At 29.8% G+C, this 14,564-nt stretch overlaps 1 protein-coding gene across 3 annotated transcripts in view; it reads left to right on the forward strand.

Moving 5' to 3' along the window:
• LOC107445741 (MAM and LDL-receptor class A domain-containing protein 1) overlaps positions 1-14,564 on the forward strand; it is a 58,586-nt gene that overhangs the window by 5,748 nt on the left and 38,274 nt on the right. Inside the window, exon 1 of one of the 3 annotated variants that reach the window (XM_071185383.1) lies at positions 6,755-6,927. The exons of the other annotated variants lie outside the window; for them this stretch is intronic. The gene's annotated coding sequence lies outside the window, so the exon portion shown is untranslated. Of the gene's footprint in view, positions 1-6,754; positions 6,928-14,564 lie in introns of those variants that run through there. 3 annotated transcript variants of the gene reach the window in all.

Below are 14,564 nucleotides of genomic sequence, written 5' to 3' on the forward strand. Positions count from 1 at the left end.
ATGTCGTATGATTATGCGCCATGTAAAAGATCCCTGGAGTGCCTTATTGGCTCTTGGCATTTCCGACAAAAATTAAATTCCTAGTGCACTTTAGCATCCAAGTAGAGTCTCGGTGCTGCCATCTGGTGTGGCAGAAACTAGACGTCCAAACTAACATTACCAACGGTATCTCACCCTCTGTGGTGGTCCTGAAAGGGTGGATACCACCTCTGGAGAACGCACTAGGTCTGCTCATCGGCAAGACCGATTGTGCAGCTCATTGGAAGTAAAATATAATAAAAAAAATTAATGAAAAAATAAAGATCTGAAAAGTTGCTGTACTAGGGTTCAATTGTAACTGAAAACAATGATTAATGAAAGAAATTAGGCATTTTTTATTGAATTAAGGAAATTAATAAAATCGTAAGCAATAACCCGAAAAACGAAACTTAGTTTGTATAAAACTGTGATCAGAATATCGATAACACAAAAAAAAAATTTTTTTTTTCTTGCTTAAGATTTTTTAACTAATTTGAAAAAGGTCTCTCTCTCTACCAGCTGAAGTTTTTATGCAATTCAATTTCATAAAACTAACCAGAATATTTTAAAATTCTCTTGAGTGACTACCCCAGAAAACATGTAACCTTAAGGCAACCTTGAGTCGCAATTTTCTTTTTATTGCACGAAAGTATTTGCACTAAAAACCTTTTTCCAATAAAGCAAAAATATTTCCAGTTTCATCCTAAAATGATAAAAAATTATTTTTTAAACCTACCTTTCTGAAAAACCTCTTCTTTACAAGGAAGGTTTACTTTAGGTTACTTTAAGGTTTTTCTGAAAAACCTTACCTTTTCTGAAAAAGTAATGTCACTTAGGTAAAATTGTCACTTCGATCCATGATGGCGTTTTAGCTAAGGTCACAATAGCAATAGGATCAAATTACATTGTCCGTTAAGATTTCATGACAAGGTGGATTTTAGATGAGCATACAAGATGTTGCAAAAATAAACCTTATAATTATCTAGATTTAAGATTAGTTTCACCTTAAGACTTGCTTTATTCAAGGAATTTTTTCACACTAAGAAAACCTCGATTTAAGATTTTTATATAGAAGGTTGTTTTCCTAGGTTTTGGATTAGGGTAATGTGCGTAGAATAGAGCAGATTGTGACAGATCTCGTTTTAAGATTAGATGGTTTACACGTAAACCAAATAAAAAACCTTTCTAGGTTTACATTAGAAGGTTTTTGCTGAGTGAAAATAAACCTTATTTTGCTATCTGGGTATAGTTCGCTCACCAGGAGTTGGCACTTGGCTCCGTCTTCGTCACGAGGTATCCGACGATACTATTTCGTTATTTTTCGGAGAAGGATGTGAACAATTCTGAACAAGGTTGCTGTTTGGCGATCGTCTGACAAAAATATTTTTTTCGCAATTTTTTAACATTGAATAGTTCATAAATTTGATGATATTTCTCTCTTGTGAGTGAATAGTTTGTCCTTTTCGAGACATTTGCTGGAAAAACAGCAGTTTTTAAATTTAAAATATATTTCATTAGCTAGAGAGTAACGAAAGATATAATAGCAGATGATAAAGCGAAGTAAGTGACTGAAAAAGAATTCACTGTTCGCGTTTGGTGCGCATTAAGGGTTGTCTCAATTTCAAGAGCGGAGACGTTTGTCCTCTTACTCCCCCGCTGAAATGAACTCTTCTTCCGAAGAGGTGGAGTCAAGTGCCAACTCCNATGGATATATATATATATATATATTGAGAAATAGAATTTTAAAAAAGTTGTATTTTAAAAATTCCATTTATTAAGGATTAATTCACCGATTATGCTCAAATTTTATATTTAGCCATGTGAAATTTCATTCTTTACAATAACGTAAAAAAATTTATGCTTTACTATTTAAAATCTTTTTTGACTATTATTAAATAAAATGACGAAAAATAATAAATACTAACTAAAACTTATTTTTTGAATGAAATTTTCTTTGTAATTTATTAATAATAATTGAGTGCAAAATTTTTTCGATCCGCTTAAAAAGTTCTCGAGATATGGTGAAAGAAGCGAAAGGTAAAATTAACATTAAGGGGTCCAAGCTTTGGACCGCTCTCCCGACCGAGCTATTGGAGCCAGATTTCTCAAATTGCTGCTACCCCTACATTTTGGTAGTCAAAAATCCGAATAAATCGTAAAAAAGACATGTTTATACAGAAAAAGTACGTTTTTGTGTCTGATTTCGTTACCTGAAACATACTCTGTATTAGTTAATGATCACCTGCTCGAACCATTAAGATTGAGTCCTAGAACGTGAAGATTTGATCATCAGATCGAAAGTCATTCAGGGTGGTTTGTATATTATTCTTGTGCACTGTACATTATTTTATTGAATTTTCTTTTTTTCTCTCTCGTTTTATGGAGTTAATTTTTTATGATATGAACGGTTATGTATTCAATGGTAAATGTTTCTTTTCTTAAAGTAACCAAAAGCTTAAATACAAAAAAGAACTTAGTACTATTTCATTTCCATTTATTGTTTCAAGAACTTTATCTTTTTGCGTGGGTGTACCTTCTTTTTTTAATCCATTTGAGCCTAGCGTTCTTCTAAAATAACGGTTCCTTTTATTAAAAAAAAAGGAAAATGTTAGCAAACTGCTAACACAAAAGAAAAATTAACTAGTGTAAACAAATATACGAGTATATTGCCTATTTTATCATATTAGAATTTCCTATACATGGACCACTAGGGTTTACAGCTGGTAATTAACTCCTTAACGATTGGTTAATTTTCAAGAAAACGGTCATAAAAGTGCCTATTTGTTTCTTCTATAACAAAAACACGTATTTGATTAGTGCTGATTTTTTAGTTTAATAAACTAATTTTCTACAATTACCTTAAAAATATCATGATACTGCCTCCTACTGTGTAAAATGAGAAATAAAATGTTTTCTGGGCAAAAGAAATGAATTAGTTTTATTCTTATTGCCTCGTTACTACTGAACACTCCAGCCCGGAAATATCACGGGAGCGAGAAATAGCCGACGAAACCTCACCTCGTCATTTTAACGGGAGCAAGAAGGAAGGGATTAATAGGTTAAAGTTGACAAGAGCTTGAATTTCATACTATTAAGCAAGCATTAGGTTAAGCAAATTCATTTTAATTTATTCTTTCGTAAGCGTTAGTTAAAAATAATTAAATTTTATATGCAATAATACAATAAACAAGTGGATAATTGATTATAGCTTTTACTTGTTCACTGTCTACCTGTTTACATTACACTTATCGTATGCAGTGAAGTAAATAATTAAACCAATGCCGAGCATAGTAAATTTAATTTATTTTTGAAGCTGTTGTTTCTGAATTAAATGTAAATAACAATTGGAGCAAAACCTGCTTTCACTTGCAAATTCACTGTTGTCGGCCCCCAGTACGAACTTGAATTGTTTATTTATCGAGTTTATTGTTTTTGACCTTAATTGAAAGGTTCAATGGAACCGTGACCTTTTGGTGTGAAATAATCGTTAGTGACCTTCCGCTCTTCTTGTTGTTACGGAAATTATGAATTATATGGAATCGTTATTGTTTTACGAAAATCATTGTTATTAGTTTTAAATAATTCTGAATTTTGATTTATTTAACATTAGATACAATTATTTTAACTATTTGAAATGCTTAAATTTTGTTGTTTCAATTTTCAAATTTAGGCTTTGGTTATGATTAAGTGGCGTATCAATTTAAAATAAATAATATGCATAAAATTTTTTTCCCTCTAGGTTTGTGGAAAAATTTTGTATAAATAAGAAAAAAGAGAGATAATTTAGGTATAAAATTTAAAACTCAAAATAAAATGTTAGATTCTAAACTAAAAAACTCTAACTCCAAGAATTAAAAATTGAATTTCTTCAAGGTGTTTTGTCATCGTTATTATTTTAGGAAGACTGACAAAATTAAGTAAAAATATATTCAACTATAAGAGTCAGATCTAATATTTCAGCAAGGAAAAACAGAAACTTTATAAAAATTTACAGAATCATTATTAACGATGGTGGATTGTTTTGGATTGCCTACTGGATATCACTTTGAGGTTTTATAGGTGATTATTGCAAACACCTTTAAGCTTCAACCAGAAATAAAACAGATTTTGATGTTTCATTTCAGTCTTTCTCGATAAGGATTTCTCAGTTTTCGTAGTTTTTATTTTTATTTTTTCTCCACCTAAATACCAATTTGAGTTCGTAAATGTGTTAACATTTTTAGTTTATTTTGGATAAGGATTCTAAAAACATTTATCATGGGTGGTGGGTAGGAATATACACTTTTGTGTAGTGTGGATAGAGTTTTGAATTTGCAATGCATTGTTACATTTCAAATGTTTGTTTTTTTAAAAATCTGTACTGAATTTTCAAACTTTGTTTGAAATTCTCTCAATGTAAAACAAAAAACAACTTGAAATTTACAATCCTAAAACTTATGTTGTTGTTGTCGTTGTCTTTCGCCACTTGTCAATTCCGACTAGCTTATTTTATAGCAAAAGGATACGCTTTTTCTTGGTGTCCAGTGGTGACGAATTCGACTTTTGCCACACACATACGTCACAACCGTTTTACTGGGAGGCACATTCACTCACCATCCGTAGATCGTAATTTTGACCTGAACCAGAGCATGATCAATCTCAGACCCTGGCAGATTTAGCGGGAGTCTCCGGGTGGCTGAGATCAAACTCACAACCTCTTGGACATCGGCCAGGTTGTCCCAGCAAAACCTACGTGAATTCTACTTTTGAAGATTTTTTTGAGCTTCAGCAACAATGCAAGCAATTGGAACAAATCGAAAAATTTCATTTTAGCGTTATATCAATATATTAAAATTCTACGCGATTGCAAAGTTCATAGGTGATGTATTGGGAATTTCAGGTAAAATTGTTTCAAGATATTAGAAATGTTTCATCACTTTCTGTTAATTTTTTTAATGTCAAGTTTACAATATTTTTTATTCTTTAGAGTATTCAGCAATTACGAAATATTTTTTTTTTGTAAAACTCATCATAAAACAAAATTTATAATCCGAAAAAACGAAAAATAACCACATCATAATAAATTGTTAACTCTTAAAGAGATGATTGTCTCTGAAAAATTGTCCCATAGACTTGAGATTAGCTGCAATAATCAAACAGGACTTAGTTCAGTTCCTTTAAGCATTCGAAATCAAGCTAGTTAGGATAAATAGAACTCCGTTAAGCCTTTCAGTTGAAGTATAGCTAGTCTGGCAACATTTATTCCACAAATGTTAAAAACCACTAGAAATTTAAAACTAATTTCTTTTAAAAGTTTAGCAACCACAATTCCTTAAATAACAAAAAGGTAAAGTAAGTCACTTTACTTCGAATGTATTGTTTGAAAACACACCGGCTAATGTCCATCCTGATTTAAATTTGCAGTTCCGGAAAGGGATAAAATTGGAAATGTGAAATACGAAGAACGCAATACACTTTTTCAAACATTATTAATATCTTTATTTTTGTTTGCTTTCTTTGTTAACGATTAATATTTATATATAGCATTAATGAATAATAATAACCCAGCAAATTATTCTTATGTATATAAAAAAGAGCAGGATTAATATATATTTTATTTTATAACGATCGTAGCTGAGCCAATTATCGAGTTTACGACGAGCAATGTTCAACTCTTTATAATTTTGAACCTAATACAGACGACAAGGGAATTTCTGGATCAAGTATTGGGAGAAACTTGTCTTCGAGGAGGACTTTTATAGCTGGAACTAACCCGTATTTCATTACATGGAGAGGAAAACCACGAAAACATTCCACGGTTAGCCTGACGTCAAGGAGACTCTAACCCCTGATCCATCTGCCACTGAGTATATTTTACGTCGGTGTTGTCATCCTTGCGAGCCGGGTGCGAAATTCGTATCGATCAGCCATCGCTGAGATTGGTACCCGGGTTACCTTAACGTGAGGTAAATGCTCAATCCCCTGAGCCACTACTTCTCATGAACGTTTAGCAACCACTATTCTTTTAACAACAAAGATGTAAAGTATATCACTTGACTTAGATTGTAGCGAATACCTGACAACACTCACTTTCTTCGAGCATGGGTTTTCCAAGTGGTAGTAAAACAATTACCTAAAAACTATCTTCCTCAAAATTATATTTAGATTTTAATCAGGTTGAAATTCGCTATCGAAAGGATTAATATGCTTGTATATATTTGTTGTAATTATTTATATGTAGTGGCGGTCAAACTGATTTAAAATTAATATTATAATTCAAAAAGTTTAGTGAAATAACCTGAATTTTGCTAGCACTTGAAATACGAAAATAAAATCTTCCGGGAAAACCGGAAGAGTTGGCAGCTATGGTAGTGTCTAATTGCAAATGTCTATTGCAAATGTCCGGTCCGACTAAAATTTTCCACCGAAATTTGCTTCTCTGAAAAGGGTTAAATTAATCACGAGGAATAAGACATTTTAAAAAAATTGCACTATAAACAATTAATTGGACACACATTTAGGTACAAACGACTTTTAAAATCGATTATATTTGAGATTAAGAGTTAATGTTATAATAATTCATTTTATCCCAAAACTAATAATAATACTGTTACTAACTACCTTCATAATTCATATATGTGACAATCAATCACTAAACTTGTGACTAAATCTAGTGTGGGCGTAACCTTATTACGACGTTCACCTGTTCGGTGCAGTTATATCCGCTACACTTACGCCAAAGTCTGTTACATTATTGGCTTCTTTTGTTTCCAGTAATTGCTCTTTTTTGTCAGATAACATCGGCGAACAAATTTCAATCAGCGAACATCCCTACATTTCTTGCCTGCTTTGAATGATATTGTTTGAAACACGGCAGCGTTTTATCGCGGTTTGTTCCGGCATAGGATATGACTCTTTCCAAAACTGGTGGTGAGTTTTGAATTTAATTTGATATAAAATTTAAACACCAATTCTTCATATATGATTAAATTAAATTCTTAATTAAGGTTCAAAATATTATTATGTGAGAAATCATTTTTAGTGATTAATTGCGGCAGAATTTTTATTTATAATCTATTTTAACACTATAAAAAATGCTAAACATAAAAAATGGAGTTTAGTATTGCTGGTGAGTTTTAAAATTTAATTTGATTTAAAATTTAAATCCAATTCTTCATATATGATTAAATTCAATTCTTAATGAAGATTCAAGAAATTAATATGCGAGAAATCATTTTCATTGATTAATTGAGGCAGAATTTTTATTTATAATCTTTTTTAACACTCTAAAAAAATGCCAAACATAAAAAATGAAGTTTAGTATTGGTGGTGAGTTTTAAAATTTAATTTGATTTAAAATTTAAGTCCAATTCTTCATACATGATTAAATTCAATTCTTAATGAAGGTTGATAAAATTGCTGTGTGTAAAACCATTTTTATTGATTAATTGTTGCAGAATTTTTATTTATAATCTATTTTAACGCAATACAAAAAATACAAAACATTAAAAATAGAACTTAGTACTGGTGACAAATTTGAAATTTAATTTAATTTAAAATTTAAATTCAATTCTACATATATGATTAAATTAAATTCTCAATGTAGCCTCATAATATCACTATGTGAGAAACCATTTTTATTGAATAATTGTTGTGGAATTATAATTCATAATCTATTTTAACACAATACAAAAAAATACTAGTATAAAAAAGAGAATTTAGTATTAGTGGTGAGTTTGAAATTTAATTTGATTTAATCCCAATTCTTCATGTATGATTAAATTAAATTCTTATTAAAAATCCATAAAAATTCTGTGTAAAAAATAATTATAATTGATTATTTGTTGCAGATCTTTTTATTTATAATCTATTTTAACTCAATACAAAAAATACACAATTTAAAAAATTGGTATTGAGTAGTTAGATTTTGTACATTGTATTAGATTTGTTGAAAGTTAAATAGTATTTTAGTGCTCGAAAAATTATGAAAATAATGAGTTGCAATTTTTCTTCTTCCAGTTTTCATATGAGAGGAGTTTGTTTTTTGATTTCAGTGCATCAATTTTAATTATCTATTTTTTTATTAATGCAATAAACAAATATACATAGACAAGATGCTTTGTTATAGCATTATGATACGGGGCAAAATTAACGGCATACCTCTCATCTTTTAATCTTTAACGAAAATGATTTTCGCTAATGGGAGTAAATTGAAACGTGAATTACAATTATAAACAGAACTATCTGTTTTATTTTGTTAATTGTTCGAAAATAGAAATGTATAATTATCATGTACTTATAAAAATACTAATAAATTTATTCGTAATGGTGGCCAAAAAATAATTTTTAATTAAATTTAGAAATCCATAAAATAAATAAGAGGCGTAAATGTTACTACAACTTTAAATGAAAGAAATAAAATTTTAACTAAAATGCGTAAAAGAGTTGATATAGTTGTACAAAGGCCGAAGGACGATTAAACAGTACCATTGGCGATTAAAAAATGGATGAATATTTTTAATATTCTAAGAATTACTTTGTTTTACTTTTATTTTATAAATTCAATTTAGAAATGAAGTGTTGTCATGTTTAACAAGTTTTAATCCTTCAAGAGGTGACTAATTTATATCAACAGTATTTTTTAAAAATTTTAACTTTTACATTTTTGAAAAAGTGTAATTGAAAATACTACAATTGGTCAGTAGCAAACTTTCAAATTTTGTTCGATATATTAAATTATTAATTCCAAGTCACAACACCATGCTGAAGATTGGAGCAATATCTTTTACTTTTTTTTTCTAAAAATTAAATTAGCAAGCAAACGTATACTGTATTTCTCCCAAAGTAAATGTATTAATAATGTATTTTCGTAAAATAATACTTTTTTGAATAAGAAAAAAAATTAAAATTAGTAAAATTAGTATATTATGACTTTCTCTTACATATTTTTAGAATCTTTGTTAAAAATGGAGTAAAAAAAGTCTACATATTATAAACCGCAAATGTAAACATGAATAGAGTACTTCATAAGCAATTCTAATTGATCAAAATAGTTATCAAAATCTGGCGAATTACTTCCGAGAAAAGCGAGATTAAAGGAAAATAAAAGCGTGTTTGATTTCTCGGGAAAACAGTAAGATAGATTTTTTAACTTCACCTTCATGCTTCATTGAGCAATTAAACTTGATTTAATATTTTTAACTTTATCTTTCCTCAGACTTTATATATTAGATTTCAACAAGTATGTTTGCTATTTCTACGTTAAAATATTAAGTTAAAGGTATAAGGGGTATCATAGCTGATAACCATCACGGTTATTCTGGAGTATTTAATTTTTACATTTAAAGTGCGAGTAAAATAATAATTTCTCTTTTTAATTATTGAATTTTTAAATTATTTAATCTAAAAGGATTTTGATCACCGCTAAATAAAAAAGTTTTAATCATATATACACACTACTCCAAGAATTTGAAAAATGTTAGTAGCCAGTAAGAATATTGGCACCTCTACAATTCCTTGCTTTTTTATTGAATACAGCCATGCATAAAATTTAAATATATACGTTTAGAATATTTATTACAACATTAACAAATATTATTTTTTTTAAAGAAATATCAAAATAAAGAAATATTAAAAAAATGAAATTATTATGATCATTAACACGAATTTACTACCATCATTTAAGTTTTCTAAGACTCGTGGTAACACTGGATTTACGTTTCATTCATTTTACAGATTGCTTACCGAAGTTTAAAAGTCTGTTCTTTAACTATGTAATATGTGAACAATACAAAACAGTTAACGGTAGAATTTTTCGCAGTCTAAGAAAATAAATATTAAGTGCTTTATTATTAAATTCTGTTTTATGCACTGAGGATATTTTAAGTCAGCATTGTGGTCGCAGTGAGCCGCGTGCGGAATTCACATCAAGCAGCCATTGCTCGGATTCGAACCTTGGTCACCTCAATAGGATCAGAGCGCACTATCCTCTGAGCCACTTTGGCCTTGATTTATCTATAACTTTCTTTCGGCTGTGAAAACTAACATTCTAGCATGCGTCAGTTAGCATGCGTCAATGATAGTTTAGTACCAAACTATCATTGACGTCAACTAAATTAATTTGATACTTAATTAATTTTGGAGTTAATAATTCACTTACTAAAATAAAAAAAATAAGCTAAATATTTATGAACTATATCTCAAAAGAAATTGGAAGGAGAAATATAAAAATCGCCACATTATCATTAATGCTAATCATACTTAATTAATTTTGCTAATAGGCACTATTGGTATTATGGTAATTGGTACGGTTTTAAGGTACCTAATGTACAAATATTGGTAGAAGGCATTATATTAACATATTAGGTACCACTTAAAACTACATCAATGCTGGGAAGCTTCAATAAAGATACTGTGAAAAAGAGGTTCTATACTGTCTCTCTATAGAGAAAAAGAGGAAATCGAGTGATTGCGACAAATTTCAACTATCATGAGTTGGCCTCGAGCAACAGTATCGTATCAAATGATTCTAAATGCATTTAATCTTTATTTTGATTGGATGAACTACTAAATACGTGTTTAGCTTAATTTAATAACGTAAAACTACTTGGATGGATGAAATATAATTATAAATTTAAAAGTTTGAATTATTTTATTTTTATCGTGTTGGTATATGTCTTTCCGGTTTGTGCATGATTTCGCAGTGTTCCTCAATTCTAATATAACATTTGCTTACTCTTTATAACCCCGAATTGACATTCATCTAGTTAATTATAAAATATGTGGCTTTAGTGTATTCTTTGATTAGACGAACGAAATATGGTACAAAGTTAGGATACGATAGTATATGTAATAAACTACATGTAAAAAACGGGGATCTATACACTACTGGCGATTAAAATTGCTACCCCAGGAAGGAATGCAAATAACAGAATAATATTTATTGGGTACATACATTATAGTTGGAAGAACAAGTGATTAAATTTTCAGGATATTTGGATGTATAGATCCTGAGGAATCAGTACTCAGAGAAGCCTCTTCTGGCAGCAATAACAGCAGTTATTCTCTTGGGCATCGAGTCGAACAGAGATAGGATAGTATGGACGGGTACAGCATTCCATGCAGCTTCAACATTATGCCACAATTCATCGACCGTAGTGACTGGCGAGTGGTGGCGTGCCAGTCGTTCAGCAACCATTGATCAGAAATTTTCAGTTGGGGAGAGATCAGAAGAACGTGCTGGCCCGGGCAACAGACAAACATGTTCCGTGTTAAGGAAGGTCAGGACTGTGCGGTCAACATGCGGTCGTGCATTGCATGCTGAAAAGTGCAACATTCCACAACATGCTTTATCCGTTCAGCAAATTTCATGTTCGTGGTGTGTCGATTTTTTAGTGTAGCAATTTTAATGGCCAGTAGAGTAATTAGGCAGATGCAACTCGAGAAGACGATCACTGATGTACAGACACGTGACCTTAGATTTCATCGCCAGCTGATTTCTTATAAACAAGATGGTGTGTTAAAGTAGTTACCCACGTAAGTTAGAAGGTTAAGAAACGCGAAGTTGCTTGAATACAAAGCCGTGTAGTACATTGAAATTTTTTTAATATAATTATTTCTTGTCAACATATTTTACTTTAACTTAGATTTATTATTTGCTTATGTATTTTATTGCAACCATTTTGTGTGCCTGGAAACTTCGATGCATAATTATTTTGTTTATGTTCGACATGGCTTCATGCGTGTCCTTGTTTTAAGTAAGAAATACGGAGTAAAAGAATTGAAATCTTTGGGAAAGAATATAGAATGTGTTGTTTAAGAGAATTGATACTTGAGAGGCTTGGCTTACTCGAAGTAGCAGTTGCTAACGTAAATAAATGCCACGTTTCAACAATCAATCAAAATTTAGATACCCACATTACGTTTCTTGCAGGTATCCTACTATAATCAAGTGCCCATTTTCCTTTATAAGAGCCTTTAAATTCAGTTATTTCCTTTATTTCCTTATATCAGAGCAGTTCTGTTAATCTTAACGTATGCTGATCTGTAGTAGCTGTAACATGAGCTTCCTGTTACAAAATGATGCTGTTTATTTACTCATATCAAATTAACTACCTCGTGTCGAACTCGTTCCCGTTAATTATTAGCTCCCTTTAATTGTAACTTTCTGGCTATCAAAAATATTATGAAAAGTTGAAAATAGAAAATAAAAAGGTCCCGGATTTTAAGCGTTAAATTTAAGAATTTAATCTACAAATAGTTAGATCTGAATAGTTTTAGCTTTTTTGATTATGTTTTCTAATATATTATTGCTTTTATTCGGAAATGTTTAATTTAATTAGAATTTATTAACGTTTGAATAGTAAAACAGATATTTATTGTTCGTGCAAGTTCACAAAGAATATATATTCTCTTAACTTTCTATTTTAAAAATTAATAATTAATTTGTTGCTCAATTTGATTGAATAATATTACATATCATATTACGACTGAACCTGCACAGTTGTGTGAGTTAGGTATTAACATAATATGTAAAATTTGGTAATATATATAAAGCCGTTGCCGAGAGGAAGAATAAAAACAGGTCTTAGGCAGAGGAAGAGGACATCAATATTTATTTAGCCATTATTAACAGAGAACGATCATCCAAGTGATACACAAAACTCTCCAGTAAAAATTAGGGAAAATCTTGCTAATAGTCCAGTAATAATGTTTCTTTTTAACCCACTGACGGTTCTGCACGTAAAAAGTCGCATTTTAACCTGCAGTCTTCTCTGCATAGCAAAACCGGTTTTCCCATGTTAACTGATAGGGGAACTGTGTGTAGGGGAGAAACATTCTCCCAATTTTGCCCATTTCTTTAATCGCCAGTGGGTTTTAAGGAAAAAGGGAAACCTGAGTAGTTACAATTGGTTTATTAAATAGGTTAAAGGAAAAGTATGTTTCTCACAGTCATTAAAGGGAAAACTATAAAATGTAAGTTAATGCATAACTCGAAGTTAGTTAATGCGTAACTTGTTTTAAAGCATGTTTAATATTTTGTTTCTCTTAGCTACCATTTAAATTTTTTAAAGCATTCATTACAAGCATTATAATAGTTAATATATTCTAGTGAACATAGGTTGTCTTTTATTTCTTGTGATTAATCCCCGTTCTAATAAAACTTCATTCATTTTTTACGTTGAGCTTTATTAAAGGAGAGAAACGAGTAGTTTTAAATTACATCGGTTTATAAAGAGAGAACGCTAGAGGAATATCGCATCAACTCTTAGTAGAATTGTTGCTGAAATATTGCAGAAGTGCAAAAGAAAAATGTTTATTTATAACAATATTCCATTGCCTGTTAAACCATAAAATCTCAAGGATTTATTAGTTAATTTGTATATTTTCAAGTTTTTTTAAAAATTGTATATTTTTTAGACATATGTTTAATTTGTTTTATTCCCTTTTGATTTTTCATCTCTTCACTTTATAGAAAACCATTTAGATAATTCGACAGACTTTTAGTGGCGTTGATACCAGTGATAAAATCTCGTCTAATCTCATCGTGATGTACTTTATCCGTGAAGTACTTATTTGGATGTGCTATAATATGGATCACAACAGTGCATCATGAAAATTTGAATTTTTTTTTATTCATTTCCTATGGACAAAATTTTTTTATTGTGAAATTCAACAGACTTTTAGTGGCGTTGATACCAGTAATAAAATCTCGTCTAATCTCATCGTGATATATTTTATCCATGAAGTACTTATTTGGATCTCCTATAATATGGGTCACAGCAGTGTATCATGAAAATTTAAAAATTTTTTTATTCATTTCCTATGGACTAAATTTCTTCTTTATTGTGAAATTTTTTGATGCTATGCTTCAAATATTACTTTGTTACTCACAATTAATTGAATTATTATCAAATTGGCATGTTACTTTCGTTTCTAAAATTTTAAATCTAACATGTATTCATAACTTATTTTATTTCACTGTTGCTGAGGTAAATATTGTCGCTAAGATAACCTCTTCGTAATTAAATATTTTAGTATATTTTTTGCAATCCATAGTTTTGTTATAACCAAGATTAACTTCGTATTGAATTTTCTTGGAAAATAATGAACGTAGCATGAACGAATAATTTTTTTTTTTGCTTTTTATTATATTGTTGAATTACGTATAATTAATAAATAATGCATTTAAAATGAGAGGATCTGTATTAACCACCCTTAATCTTAAATTTCACGTGAATGTTTATAATCCTTGTTAAAAAATAAAGACAAAAAAATCAACGCATTTACTTTGCTGCCGTCTTATAGTTTAGTTGGCAGAAAAACAACGTTTAAAATTACATATTGTGAAAATTTATTAAAAACCAATTTGCTTTACAGTACCCCAATGGTACATTTTCACATCAGTATAATAAAAGACAGGAATAATAAAAATAGAGATGATTTAATCCGACAGAGGTCACGTTATACTAAAAAAGATAAATATACAGTTTAAAAGTTATATATATATATATATATATATATATACAAGTATATATATATATATATATATATATATATATATAATA

This window comes from Parasteatoda tepidariorum, chromosome 9 (assembly GCF_043381705.1).
Source record: "Parasteatoda tepidariorum isolate YZ-2023 chromosome 9, CAS_Ptep_4.0, whole genome shotgun sequence".
In the NCBI taxonomy this organism is placed as follows: Eukaryota; Metazoa; Arthropoda; class Arachnida; order Araneae; family Theridiidae; genus Parasteatoda; species Parasteatoda tepidariorum.